The following is a 25225-nucleotide window of genomic DNA, read 5'->3' on the forward strand; positions in this document are numbered from 1 at the left end:
GGTAACTATGGGGAGGAAGTGGGAGGGGAGCTGTTGCATTGTGGGAAATTGCAGTCAATGTCATGAGACAAAGTGTATGTGAGCTGCTGTATGGAAAGTGAATTTGCTCTGTAAACTTTCATTCAAATCACAATTTAAAAAAAGTCTGCCTTAAGTACTGTGCTCGTTTAAGAACCATCTATGGGATCAAACTGACAATAGCAACTGAGGAGTTGATAGGAACCTCAGGAAGCAATGAGATCGTGTTAATGACAGAGGGAAACTGAGGAAAGGAGGGTGAGCACGGCTGCACAACCTGCACACTGCAGTCAGCATCACTGACCTGTGCAGGCAGGAACTGCTGCCCTGCGGGGTACTTCACCGTGTGTGTTCTCAGCAACAACAACAACAAACATCCATGTGGATAGGATCGCGCTGACAACCCAAAAACAAACCTAACCCACCGCCGTCGAGCGCGATCTGACCCCTCCTTGGGTTTCCGAGGCGGTATCACTGCGGAAGTAGATTGCCCAACCTTCCTTCCGAGGAGTGGCTGGTGGGTTTGAACCCCCAGCCTTCTGGTTAGCAGTCAAGTGACTTAGGCACTATGGCACCAGAGCTCCTCCTGTCACTGAGGGAGACAATAAACAACTCAATGATTACAGCATGGAGTATGTGGCATTCCAGCTGGTGACAGCGCTTGAAAAACTATACGGATCAAAGCAAGTGGCCAGGTGGAGGGCAAGGTCAGGAGGGAAGCTGCCCCCGAAAGACGGCTCCCTCCTGGCTCCACGGCACATGCTGGAAGGAGGCAGGAGGGAAGAGCAAGGCCAAGGGCTCAGCTCCCCGGCTGGCGCGGTCCCCGGGGCTGTGTGCAGCAGCTTCTGAGTGGCAGACGGGCACATGGCCCTGAGGTTTAAAGCAGCTTCCAACTGCATTACTGAGAGCTGACAGGAGGGCTGGGGTGGAAGTGGGACATCTTTCTGGAGGTGACTCTCCAATCCCGTCAAGGGAGGAGGGTGAGGTCAGTGGAGGTGGCAGGAGGTGGGCTCTGGAGATACTCTGAAGGCACAGATGACAGGGCCTCCCAACACGGCAGCTGGGGTGAGAGGTAGAGAGCGTCAACAAGACCCCTCAGCTCCCATCTTGAGTGAGAAAGGAGCGTATGAGGCAGCTGGACAGCTGGGGGTGGGGAGTCAAACTGGACATGCTGGGCTCAGGGTGTCCATTAAATGCGTGGCCAAGGCCCCTGGCTCAGTCCCAGGCTGCTCACCCCTCAGCCACGAGGTCTTGGGCTGGCCGTGAGCCTGCGACATCACAGAAGCGTCACCAACACTGTGGAGAGCTAAGAGCCCTGGGACGCTAGCACCGTGGCGGGAGCTCACTAAGATGCACCTTGGGAGAGAAATGTGACAACACCCGTCACCCTGAAGGGGAACTCACCTCACAACTCCCCCTGCAGACCCAGGGCCTCCTGCCCCCACACCCGCCCCTGGGGACAAGCATGGGAGCGCCCACACAGCCCCGCGTAGCAATGTTCATGGCAGTGAAATACGGAAAAACCCAAATCAACGGTGGGACAGTCCACACACAAGCCATGACAAGTGACGGCCAAGAGCCAGGGCCCCCAAGCCCGGCTGGCCTGTACAAAGTTCTCAGGTTCATGCCCCACCTCCCAGAAATTCTGACTGAATTCTAGGGGTCAGTCCATTCAAACCTTCAATCACTTCACAGATCCTCATAGAGAAATCTCAGGAACCCGACGCTGTGTGAGAAAAAGGAGGTATACACGATACCAGTTACGTGACATCCTGTTTTAGCTGCAGTCCAGTCAGTCCTGCCTCATCGCGACCGTGTGGACAACACAACAAACACCGCCCAGTCCCACGTCATCCTCACAACCACTGCGCTCCCTGAGCCCACCGCTGCCGCCACTGCGTTGACCCATCTCGGTGAGGGTCTCCTTCTTGCTGACACTCTACTTCACCGAGCACATCACGTGTCCAAACAACACAGCTGGTGGTTGATGGCCACCTACCTGAGCTGAGAAAGTATAAACACTGCAACTCAGGGAGGTGACGGCACTGGAGTGGGGAGGACGGACAGACAGGCAAGGGCCTGAGGCCTCCAGTCACATCACAGTGTGTCTCTCAGGCTGGGGAGTGTACGCACTTGTTCACCCTGTTACTTTCTGAATGCCGGAAACATTCAACAATTCTTAAACACAGTAATAAATGCTATGGAACTAAATGCTAAAACAGCAAGCCAGAGCCGAGCCGAGAGCTGGCCTGTAGCGCAGCCTCCCAGAGCCTGACAGCTTGCTTGCAGATGTTTCTGTTGGTAACTGCAGAAGTCTCCTGAGTGCCTGACTTCGGGATTCATTCATCTTAAAACCACGTGCAAGCTGCTCCTGTCACAAACCACCCTCTGCGAGCTGTTCCCTGTGTTCGCCCAAAGCCCACCAGACCTCATCCTCACCCCTGACTGTTACAGGCAGACCTCAGAGATATTGTGGGTCTGGTTCCAGACCACTACAATAAAGCAAGTATCGCAAAAAAGCAAGTCACAAGAATGTTTTGGCTTCTCAGTGCATATGAAAGGCATCTTTACACTTTACTGTACTCCATGAAGGAGCTCTGGTGGTGCAGTGGTTAAGGCATTGGGCTGCTAACCAAAGAGTCAGTGGTTCGAACCTATCAGCTGCTCCATGGAAGAAAGATGAGGCAGTCTGCTTCTGTAAAAATGTGCAGCCTTGGAAACACTATGAGTCGGAATTGACTCAATGGCAGTGAGTCTAGTTTCGGTTTGGTAATCTATGAAGTGTGTAATCACTTGATGAAAACGTTTTACATAACGTGAGAATGACCAAACCGTGACGCTAAGACACGAAGTGAGCAGAGAGGCTGCTGGGAAAATGGCACCCAGGGCGTTGATACAGGGTTGCCACCAACTCAATTTGTGAAAAACGCAGCTTCAGCAAAGTGCAACAGGACGAGGTGTGTCAGTCACTTCTCACACTTCTCATCCCAGGGTGGATTCCTGTGTCCTAAGCAGCTGGCTGAATGTGTGGAAACAAGGTGGCTGCCTGATGGGGAGGAGGTACTGGCTGGCCCCCTCAGATGGAAGTTTTCAAAGACCACCAGAAACACCTTCTCTCCAACAAAGGCCCTCCATGTCGTCAGAGGACAGCCACTGGGAACTACCCTCAAACCCGAGGAGCGCCTTGTTGGGACTCTTGACTCATACAGAGAACATGTCCTGCTGCTCAAAAGACAACCCAGCTTATGACGCTCAATGGCGGCCATGGCCATCACACACTCAAGCCCGACTGCTTCACGCACATCACTTGGTCTCTCTCAGCCTCAGCTGCTCGCCCCGCTAGCGCCAGGGTGAAGTACGACCATCTGAGAATGGTGTCTGGCCAGGACTTCCCCAGCAGTCGCAGCTGTCACCCACTGTGGTCCAGAAGATGGTGTTGGTCTATAGGACCCCGTGAGTCTGCAGTCCCCAGGGACGACACACAGAACCGTCAGGACGGTCCAGGGTGTCAGAAAGGACAGGTGAGAGCAGGGCTGGCTCGCGGACTCCTTCCTGCAGCGAGCGTGGCACAATCCCAGCAAATGCCAGGTCTGGGCACTGAGCAGCCCCAGGGCTCTACCATGAAATGAATGGTGTCCCCAAGAAGCTTATGCTGAAGCCCTAATCCCTGTACCTGTGAACATGACCTTGTTTGCAACCAGGGTCTTTGAAGACGTCATCAGCTAAAACGCGGTCCTAGGTCATAGGGTGAGTCCTAATCCCATCTGAGCTATGTCCTCATAAAAGAGGAGAGACAAGACACATGGCTGGGAGACGGCCAAGTGACAGGTGAGTTCTCTTGGGGGCAACGTCTGGGGGCTGCCAGAGGCTGAGAGACAAGGAGGAAGGACTTTTCCCTCAGAGCAAGCATGGTCTGCTAACATCCTGAATTCAGACCGTGAGACAATAAATACCTGTTGTTTAAAGGACCTTCCCCTCAGAGCAAGCATGGTCTAACATCCCAAATTCAGACTGTGAAACAATAAATGTCCGTTGTTTAAAGCCACCCCTCTGTGGCACTCGTCACGCCAGCCCTGGGAAAGCAACACAGCATCTCAACAGGCCTGCGTGAAGCCTGCCCGGGAGGGCACGGTGAGCGAGCCACCATGGGCGAAAGCCCGCCTCCGCGTACCGCAGTGCCACAAGGGTGAGCGCTGGTTAGGGATCCGGGAAAACGTCTCTGGTGACAAAGCTCAGATGGCCGACTGCACCACAGAGAAGCGTGTCCCACCCGCAGGCTTCCAGTCCGGCCAGGTGAGGAGCGACGCTGGAAAGAGACACGTCGCCCAGCCTGTAGCCTGACAAACCCCAGCCTTCCACTCTCCAAAACACAGGACGAAAATCAGCCCTCTCCGGGCTCTCCCAACAGCCAAAGCGGCCCCCACCGCTTCCCGCAACGTCCTCCCAGGTTCACTCACGACCCCACCGCCTCCCACGACGGGGCGGCCTGGCACCCCAGCTCTTACCTGCTGCTCTCACCTCCCCCAGGGCGCCCTCCGGCTCTCACAGCGTCTCAGCATGGAAGGGACCCGGCAAACGCAAGAGCAGAGCTTCCAAGTGGGCACACGGCCCCCTGTGGAGCAGCGGAAACAGGCCAGAGATGCCGAGAACAAACGGGCCCAGGCCATGCAGCCACGGAGCAAGAGGACACAAGGACAGAGGAGGGTAGGGCCCAGGACGTGGGGCTCTCGGGCTAAAAATAGCTCCGGGTCTACGGAGCTGCAAAGGTGGCCGGGTCCAGCATCTGCCTCAGCAAACCCTGTCACTTCCTCTTACTCACATCCTGCCACCGGGATGCCGCCCGGACACCCGCCTCACCACTCACATTTCCCCACCGCGAGCCCCCAGAGACACAGGCTATTCAGACAGCTGGATGTGCGTAGCAGCTGACTTCCTCACGGGGCACCGTCGGCCCAAAAATAGACCCTCCACGCAAACAAGCTCCCCAAGGCCCCTGGTCAGAGCCACCGGGAAGGAAAGTCCAGACCCCACGCCGTGCCGTCTCGCAACACCCCCCACCTAACTCTGCGGGCTGCTCCCCCCGGAAAGGGAGCCCAGGCATGAAGTCACCCCACTCCCGCCCCAGCTGTTCCAGGCAAGGAGGGGACCCGCCCCCACAGCTGATGGACCTGCCCAGGGCACACCACTGGACAGCTAAGCCAGGCTGTCCAGGGCCCCAAGTAAAGCAAGACTCCAAGAGGCGCAGAGGCTACAAGCACATGTCACGTCTCGCAACGTACAGCTTTACGGAAATGAAGGAAAAAGGAAACGTTTTCCAGTTCAAATGAAACATGACAAAAACATTCAGTGTTATTTATCTATTCACTGTTTCCACCTTACGTATTAACCTCTGAAGTGCATTCACGTGCCGGACAATGTCAGCGATTAGAGGTTGCCTGAGCAGGGGCCCTGCAGGACAGGGACAATGTTACCCACGAAAGAGCACCTCAGACTCAGAGGTGGTGCCCACAGTGGGCAGGAAAGAGCACAGACAAAGCCCAGGCCAACTCCTCGTGGCAAACACCAGAGACAAGCTAAACCTGCAAACATCCATGGCTGATCGAGTAACCTGTGACGCGTCGGTCCCGTGGGACAGCTCTATGCTTAACCGGGAACACACAGACAGCAACACGGACAGACATTCGCAACATAATTTTTTTTTTAATTGTGATTTGGGTGAAGGTTTACAGAGCAAATTCACTCTCCATACAGCAGTTCACATATACTTGGTCTCATGTCATTGACCACAGTTTACCACAATGCAACAGCTCCCCTCCCACTTCCTCCCCATAGTTACCTCCTCCCAGTGTCCATCCCTCCATACACTCCTGCCACCTGAGCTGTCTCCCTGTGCATAAGCAGCCCTTCTTTGTCCCATGATTGTTCTCTTCAAGGCGTATATCTACTTGAGGTAAACGTTTAACTCACATGCCTGTATTTTCTTTGGCTGGAAACCACAGGTGTGGGTTCAATTCCAGACCTGAAGGGCAGCTAGGGGCCATAGTCTCAGTGGTTCCACCAGGCTCTATTGGACCAGCAAACCTGGTCCCAACCAACCCTTTTTTTTTTTTTTTTGCCTCCAAATGATTCTGAGTTTTGTTCCACATTGTTCTCCCTCTCTATGAAGGATCTCCTACATCCCTTCCAAGGGGATGACAGTGGTAGCCGGGCACCATCTAGTTCTTCTGGTCTCGTAGTTGTATAGGTTGCAGATCGGATGGTGTACCAGTCGTGGGGACTGATTGTTTCCATTAATGTTAGTTTTCCTCTTTCTTCTTTGCTCTTGACGAGGAGAGACCCATCGTTCGCAACATAATTTTTAAAAGCAGGTTACAGACTTGTAAAACTAAAGTGTATTTGCTGATATCCAGCGAAATAGGTTTAAAACCCATTTGTCTCTATCAGACTTGGCAGTATGACATTTTGACCAAACACCTCTTTCCTGTGGGCACTGAGCAGCCTCCCTGACCCTAAACACACACACACACACACACACAGACACACAGACACACACACACAGAGCCAGTCGTGTCACTGAAAAATGTCTCAACACTGCCAAGGCCCTTGACCCAAACTTCCCTACCCACCCCTGCCCCCACTCGTGCCTGGCACCCCCTAGTCTATGCAACAGCGTCCACCTGCATGAGCTCAGGGGTTAGACTTCAGAGTAGCTTTGCTTAGTTTTGGTCATGTGCACTTTATTATTTATAATAAACATGTTGTTGTTGTTGTTGCTGTTGTTGTTATGTGCCTTCGAGTCGACCCCGACTCATAGCGACCCCTCCTTGGGTTTCCAAGGCAGTATCACTACAGAAGTAGGATTGCCCAACCTTCCTTCCGAGGAGTGGCTGGTGGGTTTGAACTGCCAGCTTTCTGGTTAGCAGTCAAGTGCTTTTGGCACTATGCTACCAGAGCTCCTAATAAACATGTTATTTGTATTTAAAAAAAATTAAAAAGAACTTTAGCACTGGTAAAACATTATTATTATTTGCTATAATGTCATATTTGGATTCCAGCAAAAATGTCCCATTCTGCAAACATGGACAATAAAAATCTTAAAAAAAAAGTCATGGGAAATAATGAGCTGAGCCAGACCACACCAAACCTACGCGACTTTCTAACCAAGCACTAACCAAAACAGCAGCAACGCTACCCAAACCACCACCAAACCACACTCGGGGCTGCCTAGCCAATTCTGCCTCATAGGGTTTCCGAGACTATCAGTATTTATGAAGCAAAGCCCAAACCCAACCCACTGCCATGGAGTCCATTCTGACTCACAGTGCCCCTAGAGGACAGAGGAGAACTGCACCGCAGGGTTTCCAAGGCTGTCAGTCTTTACAATCTTCATGGAAGCAAAGCCCAAACCACACCCACTGCCTGGAGTCCATTCCAACTCACAGCGCCCCTAGAGGACAGAGCAGAAGTGCACCGCAGGGTCTCCAAGGCTGTCAGTCTTCACAGAAGCAAAGCCCAAACCACTCCCACTGCCATGGAGTCCATTCTGACCCACAGCGCCCCTAGAGGACAAAGTGGAACTGCTCCAAGGCTGTCAATCTTCACAGAAGCAAAGCCCAAACCACACCCACTGCCGTGGAGTCCATTCTGACTCACAGCGCCCCTAGAGGACAGAGAATAACTGCACCACAGGGTCTCCAAGGCTGCCCTCTCCACCAAAGCAGACTGTCTGTTCTATCTCCTGCAAAGCAGCTGAAGGGTTCAGACCACTGCTCTTTCAGTTAGCAGCCGAACACTTAACCACTGCGACACCAGGGTGCCTTACAAAGTACTTGCATGGTTAAAATACATAAGGAAATAAGTAAACATAGAACTTTAGAACTTTACCTTAAAAAAAAAAAACCTACTTTTTACAGAAGTGGTGGAGTTACAGATGGAGGATATGACTGCTGAGAAGGGGCGAAGGGATGAAACGCAGAAACTGGACCTACAACAAGCACTCTGGCCAGGGAGGCTATGGTCACACTGGGCGGGAGGGAGGGATGGCAGGCATGTGGTCAGGGCTGCACTCGCCCTACGGGCCACATTCTGTTGGGGGGGGAGGGAGCTCAGTCACAGCAGGGCTCGTACTTGTGAGAGAAACACACTCGGCAGAAAGACACCACTTCCTGCTCTCGCTCGGCTGCTGCACCCAGAGGTTTGGAGCCCAAACACCTAGGAGCTCCCAGGTATGATGGCACCTAAGTAAGGGATGTGGGGATGGTGGGGGCGAAATGGGCACACCTCCCACCTTCAGGTCTGTCAGCCGCCAAGCTGTCCCAGACCTGTTTCTCTCTGGGAGTACTCGATACACTTGTACCCGATTGAGAGGCCTGGTGGGACAGTGGTAAAGAGCTCGTCTGCTAACCCAAAGGTCAGTGGTTTGTACTGACCAGCTGCTCTGTGGGACAAAGACGTGACAGTCTGCTTCCATGGAGATGTACAGCCTTGGGAACACTCTGGGGTACGTCTACCCTGTCCCAGAGGGTCGCTATGAATTGGAAAAGACTCAAGGGCAACAGGTACCCAACTGTATCGACAGGGCATGATGGTGAATGTCATTGAGAAAAGACAAAACGGACAGAAACAGGAAGGCATGCACACGACCTCTGTGCAGCCAGAGGCAGGTCCAACACTCCCGTCACTGAAGGCAACCTGAGGACACTTGTCAGACCAGCATCTGCTGCCTCCAGCAGGGGTCACCCTCAACAAAGCCGTGTCCAGCCTGTCTGTGTGCACGTCCAGCACCTCCACTGGACCCTTCAGTCCCAGCACAGCTAGTGCAACAGGCCGTGCAGGTGGAGGGCAGGTGGAGCGCATCCAACAGGGAAGCAAGGCCAGCAGAGACTCCGTGAGGACAGGCTGCCACTGCACCACTGCATGAAGACACTACACAGACCAGCACACACTGGACTCACTCTACCTCAAATTCATTTTCCGTCATCACCCACGGAAGCAGCAGTCGTGAAATCAGATGACACGTCACACTGGGCAAATGTGCTGCAAAACACCTCTTCAAGCACTGAAGGGCAAAGAGATGTCTCTTCGAAGACTAAGGTGCACCTGACCCAAGCAGGGTATTTTCAGTAGCCTCATATGCATGTGAAAGCTGGACAACGAGTAAGGAAGACCAAAGAAGAGTTGATGCTTTTGAGTTGTGATGTTGGTGAAGAATGCTGAAAATACCATGGACTGCCAGAACAACTGACAATTCTGTCCTGGAAGAAGTGCAGCCGGAATGCTCCTTGGAAGCGAGAGTGGCCAGACTTCGTCTCACGTACTCTGGTCATGTTGCCAGAAGGGACCATTCCCTGGAGGAAGGTATTGTGCTTGGTAAAGTAGAGGGTCAACAAAGAAGGGGAAGGCCCTCGACAAGACGGACTGACCCAGTAGCTTGCAGTGAGGGGCTACAGCACAGCACGGCCTATGAGGGTGGCTCAGGGCAGGGCAGAGTTCTGTTCTGTTCCAAACAAGGTCACTGTGAGTCGGAGCTGACTTGATGGCACCAAACAACAGCAATGTGGACTGAATTATGCCCCCCAAAAGAGTGCTGTAAATCTTAACTTCTATGCCTGTGACAGGAGCGCCTTGCTAAAGCACTCGGCCGCTAACCAAAAGGTCAGTGATTCAAACCCACCAGCTGCTCTGTGGGAGAAAGATGAGGCAGTCTGCTTCCGTAAGGATTTACAGCCTTGGAAACTGGAGCAGTTCTACTCTGGCCAGTGGGGTTGCTGTGAGTCGGAATCTACTAAATGGCAATGGGTTTGGTTTTGGTTTTCCGTGCCTGTGGTGCCTGTGGTTACAATCCCGTCTGAGAATGGGTTGTTTGTTATGTGAATGAGGCAGGACAAGTGGAGGGTATTGAGTCAATTTCTTTTGAGATATAAAAGAGATCAAACAAGCCAGCAGAGGACAGATGGGGTAAGAGAGATGCCAAGACACTCAGAGATCTCCAGGGAACAGGAAACACGGTGAAGAGACAAGGACATTTCTCCGACAGAGAGCGAGCGACTTCCCTGGGCCCATGCCCTGAACTCAGACTCCCAGACTCCTGAACTGTGAGAAAACAAATGTTTGTTAAAGCCACCCACTTGTGCTATTTCTGTCACAGCACCACTGGATAGCAAAGACACAGACAAGCAAAAAGACTGGGAGGGCAGGACTGACACAAAACTGGACCGTGAAAGTTAACGTCTCAAGTGGCGGCATTTAGAGATTTTTTTTTCTTTCTTTCTGGTTTCCTGTATTTTCTGAGCTTTCTATAGCAAAAGGTGCTTTTAAATATACCTATACCTTTTTCCCTACAAAATCAGGAAATCCAAAAGACTGCAGGAGAATTGATGCATTTAAACTGCAGTGTTGACAAACAATATTGAATACCATGGACCGCCAGAAGAATGAACAAATTTGTCCTGGAAGAAGTACAGCCGGTGTGCTCCTTAGAAGAGAGAATGGCCAGACTTCATCTCCCATACTTTGGTCGTGTTGTCTATCAGGAGGGACCAGACTCCGGAGCACGTCATGCTTCGTGGAGGGTCAGTGACAAAGAGGAAGACCCTCAATGAGAAGGACTGACACGGCGCCTGCAAGGACGGGCTCAAGCTTAGCCACAACCGTGAGGATGGCACAGGACCGGGCAGCATTTCCTTCTGTTGCACAGGGGCCCGTACGCGTCAGAGCCGCCTCAACGGAACCTATCAGCAACAGTTTACTTTTTTCCACAAAACCCCTGTCTGAAGCAATTACTATTAGTTGCCTGCACAACAAGCATCTTCTCCTTCTTCCCACCCAATGGTGGTATAGTGGTTAAAGCACTCATTTGCCAAACAAAAATGTCAGCGGTATGAGCCTACCAGCCACTCCATGGCAGAAAAGACCTGGCAACCTGCTCCCGTAAAGATTGGCAGCCTTGGAAAGGTCTGCCCTGCAGGGTCGCTGAGTCAGAATGGCTCAATGGCCATGGGTCTGGTTGTGTTGGATTTATTCTGGGTGTCCTCTGAGCTGTTGTTGTTAGCTAGGCCTGGCTAAAATTACATTTCCATCACCCCTGCAGCTAGGGACCACAAAGGAGACACGTGAGCTGCCATCATGGGGGGCAGCCTCATGACCCAGCCGCTCCGGCTGCCCCACCAGGTGACCCTGAGCATGAACCCACGTGATGGACAGCAGAGCTGAAGGCGTGGAAGGCTGGGCCACACCGCCTGAGACTGCGGGCCCGGGGCCTTTTTTACAAGGGAGAAAGTACACCCTAGCCCTTACCTTGTTTAAGCCACTGTTACTTGGGTTTCCTGCTAACCATCCCAACCTAATCTTGAGACACAACCCCACTGTGACAGAGAAAAAGCCCAGCCACAGAACCCGAGTCGCATCATCCTCCAGAAGCTGAGAAGAGCCCAATTTAATTAACTACAGGAAGGACCTCTAAGCACTGGAAACCCTACACACACTTACGAGACTAGAGTAGGTCAGAAACTTACTAGAATAAGGTCAGGAACTGTAAGTCCATCACTTCAGCACTGAAGTCAGGGGCAGGCAAAGCACAGCCAGCCACCTGTGTTTGTAAATAAAGTTTTATTGGAACACAGCCACGCATACTCCTTTACACACTGTTTAGACAATATGTAAAGGTACTACTCCTGGCTGCACAACAACACAGCTGAGTAGGTGTGACAGAGACCCATGACCCACAAAGCCCATCATCTGTGGCCCTTTATAGCAAAGCTTGCTGCTAACGTCCGACGCATGTTACTGATCAAGCAGATCTTGGGAAGGGATCAAAGCACTTGATTTAGAGACGCAAGACGCAGTCTGCCGCATCGAAGAAGGAGTCCACCCCCCCACCCGTCGTCTTCTGCCTCTGGTCCCGTTCTGCTCGCAGATGAACCCAGGTGCCTGGCACATAGTAGGTACCCAACAAATACTCACTGAGTTGAACATTTCTATGAACAGAGGATTGTATCTCAGAACTTTGTGTGTGCGCTCAGCCATTCAGAAGAAAAACCTCACCCACTTAAGAACAGGACAATGACACACGTGTCAGATACCTGCCCGAACGCACCCCGGCTTCCTGTGGGAAATGGGAATGAGGCTTATGCTGAGGACTGCAGGTGCCCACGTTCCCCAACTTTGCTGTGTTATAGTCTAGGAGCAAAACAGTCTGGGGAAATGACCGTGTACCATGCTGAGGTCAGTGTGAGGAGGGTGAGGATGCCCTGAGATGCTCTCCAGGCAGTGAGCGAGGCCAACAGGGGCAGACTCCAAGAGGTGGGTCCCTAAGCCCCATGCTGACTCTCCCAGCAGAGAGTCCTGGGTGATAGGGCAGCACCAGATTAGGGGCAGAATAAACCAGGCACTGCTCCCCTGGCAAGGGGAGGGCCTCACGCTTCCCAACCGGGCCATCACGCATGGTGAACAGAAATGGTCTTTGAACATATGACTACTGCACTGAAAACCACCATCATAACGAAACAGGTGTGAGGCCAGCCCCAGATGGCCCCGAAGAGACAGACGACAGCCTCAATGTCGGAGATGTTTCTCTTCCAAGCCTCAGGATCGCTATCAAGGTCAGGTTCAGGTACAGTCTGAGGGTAACGTCGGCCGGAAACTCATCTTACAGAGTAGGGGCAGACGCCCAGAGAAGACAGGAACTCATTGAGGACACACAGCTGCACTAGGCCATCACGGCCAGGGTCGTGGTCCATGGAGCCCTGAGGGCCCTCGTGGTTTGGGGTCTGCATGGGTTGCCAAGTGAACTCAGAGCCCTGACACGAGACCCAGGGAAGGAATACGGTGTCAACAGCCAGCTGTGATTCCAAGTGCCCACCCCCGGCGAAGCCACCAGCTCCCACGCCCAACTTCTGCAGCCACTGTAGCTGCACAAAGACCCACACCCACGAGGATGCCAAGGTAAATGTGCACTAGACCCCCTCCAGATGCTGGGGCTCTGAACGGGGTATGGAGCTGTGGCCCTCCCACCCGCTCAGAGGGACCCACTGGTGACAACCAGCCTGTTGGCTTTACCCCACAGAGTGGTCGCAACAGCTGTCCAGCGTGTCAGTGGGAGCCAGCTGGGAAAGGGTTTCTCAGACAACCGTCATTCTCAGGCAGGTAAATCGCACACAAGGGCAATCGACGGTGATGGCATAAGCCCCCTCCTAATTTCACGGGGCTTCTCAGAAGTAGCTCAGGCCTCTCCTTGGACCCAGCTCACCATGGCTTCCCTTATCCCTCTGGCACTTCAAGTAGATTTCAAAAATTAAAAGGAGTCACTTCAACTACACGATTTAATGTTTTAAAAGACCAAAATAGAACAAGGTTGAACATGTTTTTTTCCACTGCCAAGCCCTGACTCAGAGGGTCTGTCCACCAGGATGGTGGACGCATCACGAAAGGATCTGACTGTTCAGAGTGGGTGGGCATGGCGTGGCACTGAGGGTGGGCAGTTATGACTCAGGCCCATATGGAGGAGGAGACAAAAGTTTCTCCAAGGTGCCAAGTGACAGTGACAGAGCAGCAACCAACAACTGGGGCCTGACATGACCATCAGCCCTGCATCGATGCAACAAATACACCTGAAGGCCTACTCTGTGCCAGGCCTGGTTCTGGTCGCCGGGGATGGGCAGTTCCCTCATATCCCTCTCTCATAAAGCGTACCCCCCTCCAAAGAGGGAAAGGAAAGGAATGCCCGTGGTATCGATGCAGAAGGAAAAACGGAAAATCTGAACAGCTTCATGTCCAGTCAAGTGGAACTTACTATCAATATGCAATTATCGAGTATATCAAAAGTCATTATCAAAAACCTCCCCCAAGAGAAAACTCTAGGCCCTGAAAGTTTTACTGGTGAATTCGGCAAACACTCAAGCAAGAACACCAAACTGACACAAAGTTGATCAGAAAACAGAGAAGCAGGAAAACTGACCTACTCGTCTTATGAGGCCAACTTAACCTGAAGGCCAATGCTGGCCAAAGACGAAAGAAAGGAAGAATAGGAGGGAGGGAGGGAGGGAGGCGGAGGGAAAGAGGAAAAAGAGGAGGAGGAAGAGAACTCCGGATCACCATCCCTCCCAGACATCCATGCAAAAACCTTTTACAAAGAAACAGCAGACTGAATCCAACAGCATTTAAAAGGATAACGCCCAAAATTCAACAGCCATTCACAACACACATGCTCAGCACACAAGGAGGAAGCATCTTCAAATTGTAAAAGGAATCTATGAAAGCCCATAGCTGAGATCCCATTTAACACGAGAAGCTGAACTGCCCACAGCCGAGATCCCATTTAACACAAGAAGCTGAACTGTTTCCTGCTGAGTTAAACACCATGAAAGGACCCTGCTTTCACTACTTCCATTCAACACTGAGCTGGCAGTCCCAGTTCTGCAATGAGGCAAGAAAGAGAAACAGAAGGAGAAAGGCGAGACAGAGGAGGTGAGCTGTCCCTGTGGCAAACGATGGACTACTCACACAAAATTTCAGAGAGGCCACAAAACAACTACTGTAACGACTAAGTATAGTTTGCAGGTCACAAAATCCATTATATCCTCACATATTATCAGGAAAAAAAAAAAAAGAAAAAAAATTCAATTCCATTTATTTAATAAAACCAAAAATTGTAAAATACTGAAATAGTAATGATCCTAACAAAAGGCATTAAAGACCTCTACATTGGAAACTACAAAACCACGCTGAGAGAAGTAAAGAAGGCCAATAAAAATAGATCTATGTCATATGCATGGAGCTGAAAACTTGGTGCTATCAAGATTCCCCTCAAACTAATCCACATTCCCAACGCAATTTCAATCCAGATTCCAGAAGCATTTTTTCCTGTGGGAACTGACAAGTAAATTTTAGGTTTATACAAAAATGCAAACGATTTAGAGTAACCAACAATGTTGAGAAACAACAGTCAGGGGATTCCACCCCTCACTAGAAAGAAGGCACGATGCTGGTTTAAGGACAGACCCATAGATCAATGGGGCAGGCCGAAAATCTGGAAACAGACCCACAGACCTATGACCAAGTGACCCAACAAAAGCATCAGGGAGACAGTGGGAAAGGGAAGTCTCTTCAACAACGGGACAGCCACATGGAAAAGCACAGCCAGACCCGCTGTCATCAAGTCGATTCCAACTCAGAGCGACCCTATGGGGCAGAGCAGAACTGCCCCACAGGGTTTCCAAGGCTGCAATGTTTACAGAAGCAGACTGCCATGTTTTTCTCCCACAGAGCACCCACCCAGTGGGTTTGGATGCCTGACCTTCTGGTTAGTGGCCGAGCACTTAACCACTGTGCCACCAGTGCTCCTATGTGGAAAACAAGGAACATCTACTCCTTACCTCACGCCATACACAAAAATTAACAACCTCAGTCAAAATCCTAACTGTAACACCCAAAATTACAAAATTTCTAGGAGAAAATCTTTGCAATCACGAGGTGGTTGATGGTTTCTTAGAACAAATGCAACGTGAATACAGAGGAAAGAGGTGAGAAATTTAATTTCATTAAAACAGAAACTCATGTCCATGCACTAACCTGCGCACAGATGTTGAAAATGTTCTCAGTTAACAGGAGGCCATGCTGGAGTACAGTGGGACCCCATCCAATGTGACTAGTGTCCTTATCAAAGAGGAAAAGGAGCACAGAGACAAGGAGGAGGCGGAGGGACGCCACGTCAAGCTGTAGCTACAAGCCAAGGAAAGCCCAGAGCTCCCAGAAGATGGGGGAGACAAGAAAGGACTCCTCCCCAGGGTCTACAGAGAGAACACGTTGTTGTGGTGCGCCGTCGAGAGTGGATTCTGACTCACAGCAACCTTACAGGACAGAGTAGAACTGTCTCATAGAGCTTCCTAGGCTGGTGGTGCCGAGGTTAAGAGCTAATCAAAAGGTTGGTGGTTTGAACCTACCCAGCTGCTCCACGGGGGAAAGATGAAAGTCTGCTTCCACAAAGATTTACAGCTTTGGAAACCCTATGGGGCAGTTCTACTCTGTCCTACAGGGTCCCTATGAGTAGGAATTGATTCAACAGCAATGGGTTTTTGGATTCTTTATGGGAGTCAAGTGTTTTCTCCCATGGAGTAACTTGTGGATTTGATCAACCAACCTTTCACAGTTAGCTGCTAAGCACTTAATCACTGTGCCACTAGGCCTCCTTAGAATATGGCCCCACTGATTCCCTGACCTTGGACTGCTGGCCTGCAGAACTCTGAGACAATAAACTTGTATGACACTGTGCTACAGCAGCTGTAGGAGACTAACAGATGCTACGTTCACACCACGACACGCACAGGAAGTTCACTGAAGCTTTGCTGGTCACCAGCCGATGTCTACCAACGACGGAGAAATCAAGTGTGGGACAGTCGCACAAAGCCCTGTAATTCAACACTAGAAAAGAACAAATGATTGAATACTCAACGCCCAAAATCATTATGCAGAGTGAAAGAAGCCAGACATCCAAAAAAAAAAAAAAAAAGTTTTGCTCTGTAAACTCTCTCCTAAAACCCAATAAAAAGTTGTAAATAATAAAAAAGTATACATTGTCTTATTCCACTGACAAAGAATTCTAAAAATGAAAACTCATCTAAGGGACAGGCAGCAGATCCTGGTGTCTGAGGAGGGTGTCGAGAGAAGGACAGCTGACCACGAAGCCTTCGGGGCAAAGGGACTGTTTGCTCCCTTGACTGTGGAAACGGTGCCAATTCTCGCATACACACACACACACACACACACACATGAAAACTTGACAAATTACACCCTTTAAATTATACCTCAGTTAAGCAGTAAAAGTATTTTTAACGTCAATATATTTCAGTGAACTGGAATGTTCTTTCAAGAACAGTGTCAACCTTGGTATGAAGGACCAGGGTGACTATGCAGTTTATCATACAAGCCAAGAAACTTCTGCTAGTGAAGGTGGCCACAATAAAAAATGAACAGGTACTAACTCCCCCATGACAGGGTACATGGATGGCAGCACCTTGGGTAAACTAGCACTCACGGCTTCGGGCACGAGAAATACCCACATTCCTCCTCAGTGTGTGTGGTGAGACACTGCTCACATAAAGCAAACCACACCACCTGCTCCTCAGAACACAGCAGGAGTCAGAGCTGGCCACAGGCTCAGCCACTGGCCATGCCCGTGCCCGAGTGGTACCAACGAGGACACGGGCCCTGTCTCCCCGTCAATGTCTGGGGCAGGACAGACACCAAGGCTCCTGCCTCCACACTCAGTGTCCCTCAGGTCTTCTTTCTCTTTGGAGAAGAATCCTAACGATTTTCCCAATGTCTCATCACTCTGAGGCACCCTCTTCAGAGCTTGGTAGCAAGTGAACTATTAGACAGCAGCAAAGATGACGCCCTAACACACCAGACTGCTCTGACACCAAGTCTAGGGGGGATCTGAGGTGAACCTGGGCACCACCCCCGAGCGGCACCTCAGGGCCGCTCCGGCCTCTATCTGGCGCATTCTACGCCAGGCTGAAGTCCCGACGGCTCCACCTCACCTGCAGACAGAACCAGTTAACAACAGCTCCTCCCGTTTGAAAAAGGGTCGGGGGAGGTACCGCACTTTTCATTTTTGAGTTTGTATTTGTGTTTTAAACCAGGTTCCCCTTGGAGAGGGGTGGAATGGCTGCGTGGGTAAGCACGGTCTCCCTGTGACAGAGTGGGGATGCCCTTCATCTGATAACAATTGTTTCAAGGAAACAGAGGCCCCGCCACTCCACGCACCCTGAAATACCAGGCTATTCTAGGACACAGAGTAGGCTTTAAAAAAAAAACAATTTCCTAGAGCGAATGATACCATTTTCCTAACTTACAGGGAAAAAAAAAAAAAAAATAGGACAGTCAAGGCTCACTCACATCCCTGGCACATTTGCAAAGCACAGTGGGTAAAGAATGAATGACAAAGCCCCTAATACCTTAGGCCCCTAAGCTAATTCAACCAACCCCACACACCTCCTCATGGGATCTGCTTGCAGACAAAGTTCCCTACAAAACAACTACAGTCAACACTACAGGGTCTCAACCACCCATTCTGTGTTTCCTCTGACATTTGTAAAGATCATCAACAAGTGCATACACTCTCAGGCATGCGTGCGCACACTCTCACACACAATCTCTCACACACACACACACACGCTCATCCACATACACATGCTCACACACTCACACATATACTCTCACACAATACCACACATACACACACTCACACAATACCACATACACACACTCTGTCATACATTCACAGACACACACACTGTCTCACACACTCTCAGGCACATACACACTCACCTATACACACACACTCACACGGTGACAATCTCTCACACATACACGCTCTCATACACTGACACACACACGCTCTCTCACACATACTCTCACATATACACGCTCTCTCACAATCTCTCTCACATTCACTCTCTCACATATACTCACACAATACTCACACACACTCTCACACACGCACATAAGCCAGCAGCAGTGTGAAAAGGCATAGATTCCCTCGACAGCCCAAGCACCGGGCCCAGACCGGCCAGGGCGTCTTCTCCCCACCCACACAGAGAACCCCTGCCAGGTCGGAACCGTCACTCACTGGCCACCCTTCTGGAGCGGGAGTGGGAGCGTGTCCTCCGGTTCCGTCTGCCTGGTGTTACGCTGGGAGCCGATTCCTGCACCTTCCCCTGTAGCACCTGCTCCGGAGATGTCTGTGTGACAGCAGCAGGTGCTGTCTTCGGCCAAACCCCACACCCGGTACAGCCGCACGCTGGCTCCGACCCTTTCCTTCCTGCTTCTTGGAACCAAGAGCACGGGGTGATCACAAAATGGGGTGCTCGGGGATCGGCTTCCTGCAGCAGTGGCTCTCCAGCTGGCTTCCCGTCCCAGGCAGCTGGGGACTCACGGCAGTTCATTTACTAAGCACCTACCGTGTGCCGGGTGCTTCACACCAGTGTTTGCTGCCTGAATCCCTCAGCCAATGTCCGGCCAGGCCAGGCTGTCAACTTTCAGGTTGTGGAACGCTGGGCCCGGGAAAGGCCGGGCCAGACCCCCTTGTGGCTGTTGTCACATGTGGCCTCCTCCTGAAGAGGATCTTGGTCTAGCCCAGGCCCAGGGACGACTCTCCCCGTTCCCGGACCCGACCGCCAGCCCAGGGACAGGAAGGTGTTTCGCGCAGGGAAATTTGCCGACACAGCTTTCCTCTCTCCGAGCCCGAGTGCCTGGCTGATGGGCTGTGGCCGGGAAGTCTCTGACTCCAGACGGGCCGAGAAGAAAACGTGATGTTTCAGTCCGGACAAAGGTCACAGCACCTCACAGGAGGCACGCGCCCAACCACCCCACAGGCGGACGCCCAGCCACCTTTGTTAATTAACCTTTTATGTTGAGATGCTGGTAAATTCACGCGCAGTTAAAACGGTACTGAGAAACCTGGGTGAACAGTCTCACGCCACACAGATCACTCGACAAACAAGAACGGCATCTGAGTGTCAAAGAGACAAAATCTAAACGACTCAGAATAGTCCTTCAAGCCATGACACAGCTGACTTTTCACTTACCCAGCAAGGAAACAAGGGTGTCATAATTTCAACTACATGTGGTTTTCCTTTAAACATTACATTCCCTGTTTTTACTGGTCAGAGCCTGACGACTTAAGGACAATAACCCTTTCCTAACCCTGGCAGATGGTAACTATTTTCCTAACACAGTTTATAAACCTGGCGTCATTTGAAATCCACTGGAATGCCTATAAATGTGAGTAACTACTAAGGTTCAGAGGCTGAACCCGCCTCCCCTCCTACTGACAGTGAGGTGTATGGCAGAGCAAATGAGGAAACAGAGTGTCAGGCACCAAGGGCTGTACCACGCCCAGGAAGGACCCACCAACTCCACCATCAACAACCCAGGATGTGTTCTAGTTTCATCCCCATTTCACAGATAAGAAAACTTAGTAAGATGCTTATAAAAATAAAGCATCTTACGAAGGCCACACAACGAGCAATTTACCTCATGAAGCTTCTAGATACCATGAAACATTTCAACCACAGTCCTTGGGGAAAGGAAGTTATAAATACAGACGCAAAATTATCACTTTGTGTGGTGTGGTTATTCTGACACCTCTCGTGTGGTCACGATGACGAGAAAACAGGCAAGACGTGTTAGCCCCCTCCCAACAGCCACGTGGGGGCCTCATGCCTGAGTGCTGGCCGGCAGGCTAGGAGCAGTCACACCTGTGCCCTGTCACACCTGGGCCACACCAGGAGAAGTCGTGCCAGGGTGCTTCCTCTTTCTCGGGTCATGGACCCCTTCTGGCAGACTTGTCAAGCCTACGGACCCCTAGGACTGCAATTTTAACACAGTTGTGTCCACAGGCCAGGCAGTGTCTTGTCCTGTTGTACGCAGGGCCACTGTGAGTTGGAGCCAGCCTGATGGCACCTAACAACATCATCTACAGACCCAGAGGAAGAACACCTGTCGAGCAACACCCGTCTCCCCTCACTCCCCCCATTCCCCAGAAGGAGAGCATGGTGGTGGCTGGAGGTCAGGCAGCCATGCTGGACCAGGGAAGTCAGGTTCTGGAAGGTCCCAGATGACCGCTGGGAGCGGCTATACCAACAGAGGCCTCAAGCACCCCTTCCATGTGAAAGGACAAAAGCTCAGGTGTTGGTACCATTCTTCTCTGGGGGTCTATCAGCAGCTGTAATGGATCCAATGGTGAGCCTTCCAAAAGACATGTCCATGTCCTTATCCCCAGCACCTGAGATGGGATCTATTTGGGGCCCTGCAAACATAATGAAGTTCAGCACCCTGAGGTGAGGAGATGACCCCGGGCTGTCTAGGTGAGCCCGAAACCCTGACAAGTTTCCTCATAAGGAACAGAAGCCACTGGAGGAGAAGGAAAATGCCGCATGAAGACAGGGACAGAGGCTGGAGTGACGCAGCAATAGGCCAAGGGTCCCCTGGAGCCACCAGAAGCCTGGGCGGCCAGGAGGACCCTCCCACGGGGCATGGCCCGGCGACACCTTGGTGCTGGGTTTCTGGACCTCAGAGCCATGAGAGGATCGACCCCTGTGGTTTTAAACCACCAGGCTGGTAGTGATTTGTTAAGTCAGCCCCTGGCAACTAACACAGCTTGAGTGTGTCCACTCTAACACACGCTCCCTATGATTTTTCAGCCAACGTGAACACCATGAACGACACGTAAGTTCCCCTTCACAGATACAGGGCTGCACAGGCCATTATGCAGAAACAGCCCTGCAGCCACGTGTAGCCTAAGTCTTTCATTCAACTTACACGAAAATCCTCTTTATTTTCAGTCTCCACCACGTGGCCAACCATTTTCCTGACATTTGAAAATAAACCCAGGGCCTATCCCCTCTTTCACTCTGTTCTGAGATGGTGCCACCACGGGTTCACTTTTCACTTTCTGCCCCCTTTCAGAGCTCCCTCGTTCCTTCGCACACCCCTCACACAACACTCTGACTCCTCACTGCCACCCTCGCACCCCTGGCTGTCCACACACCTGTGTGCACATGCACACTTTCCCCTCCAGCCATGCTCACATCCCCAGCCACCCTCACACCCCCGGCTGTCCACACACACACACACACACACACACAGTCTCTCTCTCTCTCACCTCCTGGGCCACCTTCACACTCCAGGCTGTTCTCTCTCACACACACACACACTCTCACTCCCTGGGCCACCCTCACACTCCAGGCTGTTCACATGCACACACACACGCACACACACACACTCTTACCCTTTGGGCCACCCTCACACCCCCGGCTGTCCACACACCTGTGTGCACATGCACACTTTCCCCTCCAGCCATGCTCACATCCCCAGCCACCCTCACACCCCAGGCTGTCCACACACTCACACACACACACACGTGCTCTCAACCCCTGGGTCACTCTCACACTCCAGGCTGTTCTCTCTCTCTCTCTCTCTCTCACACACACACACACACACACACTCTCACTCCCTGGGCCACCCTCATACCCCAGGCTGTCCACACACACACACACACAAACACACACTCTTACCCTCTGGGCCACCCTCATACCCCCATCTGTCCACACACCTGTGTGCACATGCACGCTTTCCCCTCCAGCCATGCTCACATCCCCAGCCACCCTCACACCCCAGGCTGTCCACACACACACACACACACACACACGTGTTCTCAACCCCTGGGCCACTGTCACACTCCAGGCTGTTCTCTCACACACACACACACACTTTCACTCCCTGGGCCACCCTCACATGCCAGACTGTTCACACACACACACACACACACACACACACACTCACCCCTTGGGCCACCCTCACACCCCCAGCTGTCCACACACCTGCATGCACATGCACGCTTTCCCCTCCGCCATGCTCACGTCCCCAGCCACCCTCACGCCCACCGACCTCACACCCTCCTCCCAGATGCTCCACCCCTCCACCAGGCCTGTCACTTAACCCTTTTGTGACTCATGAGAAGCATAGTGTCCACCTACATTTTTCACCTCTGGGATTTACTGGGAAACTTCTATTCCACTTTCAGTGCATACTGCCATCTTCTGGGGCCTGTATAACTGCATGAATCAGAAGAAACAGGCATCACCCCACCACCCCATCACCAGAGACCTCTTGGGACAGATGTGTCCCACTAATTGTATCAAAAGCCATAATGCCTCAAAAAAATGTTTTTTCATTTCATTCAAATGCCTTCCATTACTGATAACACATGATTTCAACAAAAAATTCAAAGCAGAAAACAATTTGGTCTTGAAAGGGTAAGCTGTGGTCCCTTGCCCACTTCACATCATGAAGCCCAGTCTCTTAAGGGTATGTGACATGCTAGTCAGGGTCTGGAAGCCGTGGATGCATTAAAGCTCTGAGTATGGCCCTTCTAAATAATGTGAAGTAAACCGGGGCTGAGTTACAGAAGTACTCGGCTGCAAACCAGCACCAAGCCAGAGCCACGTAACACAGGAGGTTTTATCCTCCCACGTTAAGGGCAGGCGACAGCAGACAACAGACCCAAGACCAACAAAGGCTGCTTCTCTCAGGGGCTCAGCCTCACAGCCACTCTCAACAGGGCCCACACTCATGTTCCAACGTTTCCCTTCCACGGTGTCAGATGTCTATTCCAGCAACATCTATGAGCAACATCCTAAGTTCCGAGCACTACAGGGCGACACTCTTTGCCCACAAGGCTTTCCAGACGCCACTCAGAAGCGTGGAAGGCAAGACTTCGGAACTGTCATCAGGAAAGCCAGCTGCTCAAAGAGGACATTATGTTTGGCAAATCTTTTACAAGTCCATACTCTTCACCTCCAGTGAAATTCCATGTCCAAGAATTTACACTATGAGCCTTTACATCAGGTAGGTACACTCCTTAGAATGATCAATCATGGCAGAAAGAAGGGCCGTGTTTGCACAAGGAGACAGCTCAGGGGGCGGGAATGTATAGCAAAGAAGGACACGGGGAAGAGGGAACCACAGGAGGAAGTGGGAAGAGAGCTGTCACATTGTGGAGACTGCAGTCAATGCCGTGAATCAAAATGTGTATGAACTGCTGTGTGGAAAATGAGTTTGCTCTGTAAACTTTCACCCACAATAAAAATTTGAAAAGAAGAATTTACACTATGTAAATAGAAAGGCACAGAAGGACCCCGTGTGCAACTTTACATCACAGTATTATCTATGACAGGGAAAAAGGGACATTCAACAACAGGGACCGGTTAACTAAACTGACCCATCACAACTGTACATCACAATATTACCTATGACAGGGAAAAAAAGAACATTCAACAGCAGGGACCAGTTAACTAAACGGACCCATCTGTATGATAGAGCACTATGCAACCACCAAGAAACAAAACGTTGAAGGCTGTTATAGATATAAGGAAAAGCTCACTGTTACGTGAAGGAACAAGGTTAGTGATAGTCTTTTTAAAAATGAATTTGATGGGAATGATGGGAAACAAAAAACACTGCCATCGAGTCAATTCCAACTCAGAGTGACCCTGCAGTGTAGTAAATTACATATACTGTGGCTTTTCTAGCCATGGTCTCTGTGAACTCTGTGGTGGGATTTGCTGTGAGCAACTGAGTAGTTCCTGATTGTTAAAGTTATCCACCTGGGGTATGTCTGTTGGGAGCAGCACAAAGTAACTTTCTGGGAAGTCCGCTCTCTCTGAGGTGTATAGAATTTTGATGTTGGGATTAGTTAGTTCGGCCACTCTGCCAGACTCAAAAGGAGCCCTCCTGGAGGCAGAAGGGATCTCTCACTGCCGGCTGGGAGATGCGAGACACATGCAGTGCTGAGAGAGACACCGAGGGACACACACTGCTGGGAGAGAGACACCAAGACACACGCATTGCTGAGAAAGCAATGTGCTAATGAGACTGCTGGCTGCTGAGTGAGATGGCTGGTTGGGAGAGACTGACTGCATTTCTGAACTTGAATTGTAGTCTGTTGCTTCCCTAATAAACCCCACAATCCACGAGTTGTGTGTGGCCACTGTAGTGAATTATCGAACCAGCAGAGGGGTGGTGGGTGCCACAGGAGGAACGGTTGGTGAAAGGGCTGGAGGGAGGCAGCATGTCTGGCCTCGCAGGAATAGGCCTTGGGCTACTGATGGTGATTCTGTCTTCCTCTTGTGGGATTAGACAAGGTCAGAAGATGTGGCCTCCCTGCCCCTTTGGCAGACTCCCTTTGGGTTTCCAAGAAGGTAAATCTTTATGGAAGTAGATTGCCTTATCTTGCTTCCAGAGAGCGGCTGGTAGGTTTGAACCACCAGCCTTCTGGTTAGCAGTCAAATGCCTTAGGTACTATGCCACCAGAGCTCCCTAAAATATAAGCCTGGGTAACTTTAGGAATATGGATGGTTTGAAATTTCCTATTTACATTTATATACTTTTATATTTTCCTTAATAACTAGAATAATGAGAAAAGACAATTCTCTTCAGTTACATTTTTCACTGGGAGAATAAACAACTTTGGGAATACAAACACAAAGATGCTCAGAATTCAGGGTCCTTCCTGCTGTCTTTACTTAAGATAAAAAATGAAAATAAGAATGAAGCAATTACTGTCAGACCCGGAATTGAACCCACACCTGTGGTTTCCAGCCAAAGTTTTCTTAACATTTACCTGAGGTACATGCACTCCTTGGAGAGA

At 51.1% G+C, this 25225-nt stretch overlaps 1 protein-coding gene across 1 annotated transcript in view; it reads right to left on the reverse strand.

Moving 5' to 3' along the window:
• The window catches only part of DGKD (diacylglycerol kinase delta), a 70181-nt gene that overhangs the window by 40858 nt on the left and 4098 nt on the right, over positions 1–25225 (reverse strand). The window lies entirely within an intron of this gene.

Source organism: Orycteropus afer, unplaced genomic scaffold (genome assembly GCF_000298275.1).
Source record: "Orycteropus afer afer isolate SDZICR_OR568_19922 unplaced genomic scaffold, OryAfe1.0 scaffold00006, whole genome shotgun sequence".
Classification (NCBI taxonomy): domain Eukaryota; kingdom Metazoa; phylum Chordata; class Mammalia; order Tubulidentata; family Orycteropodidae; genus Orycteropus; species Orycteropus afer.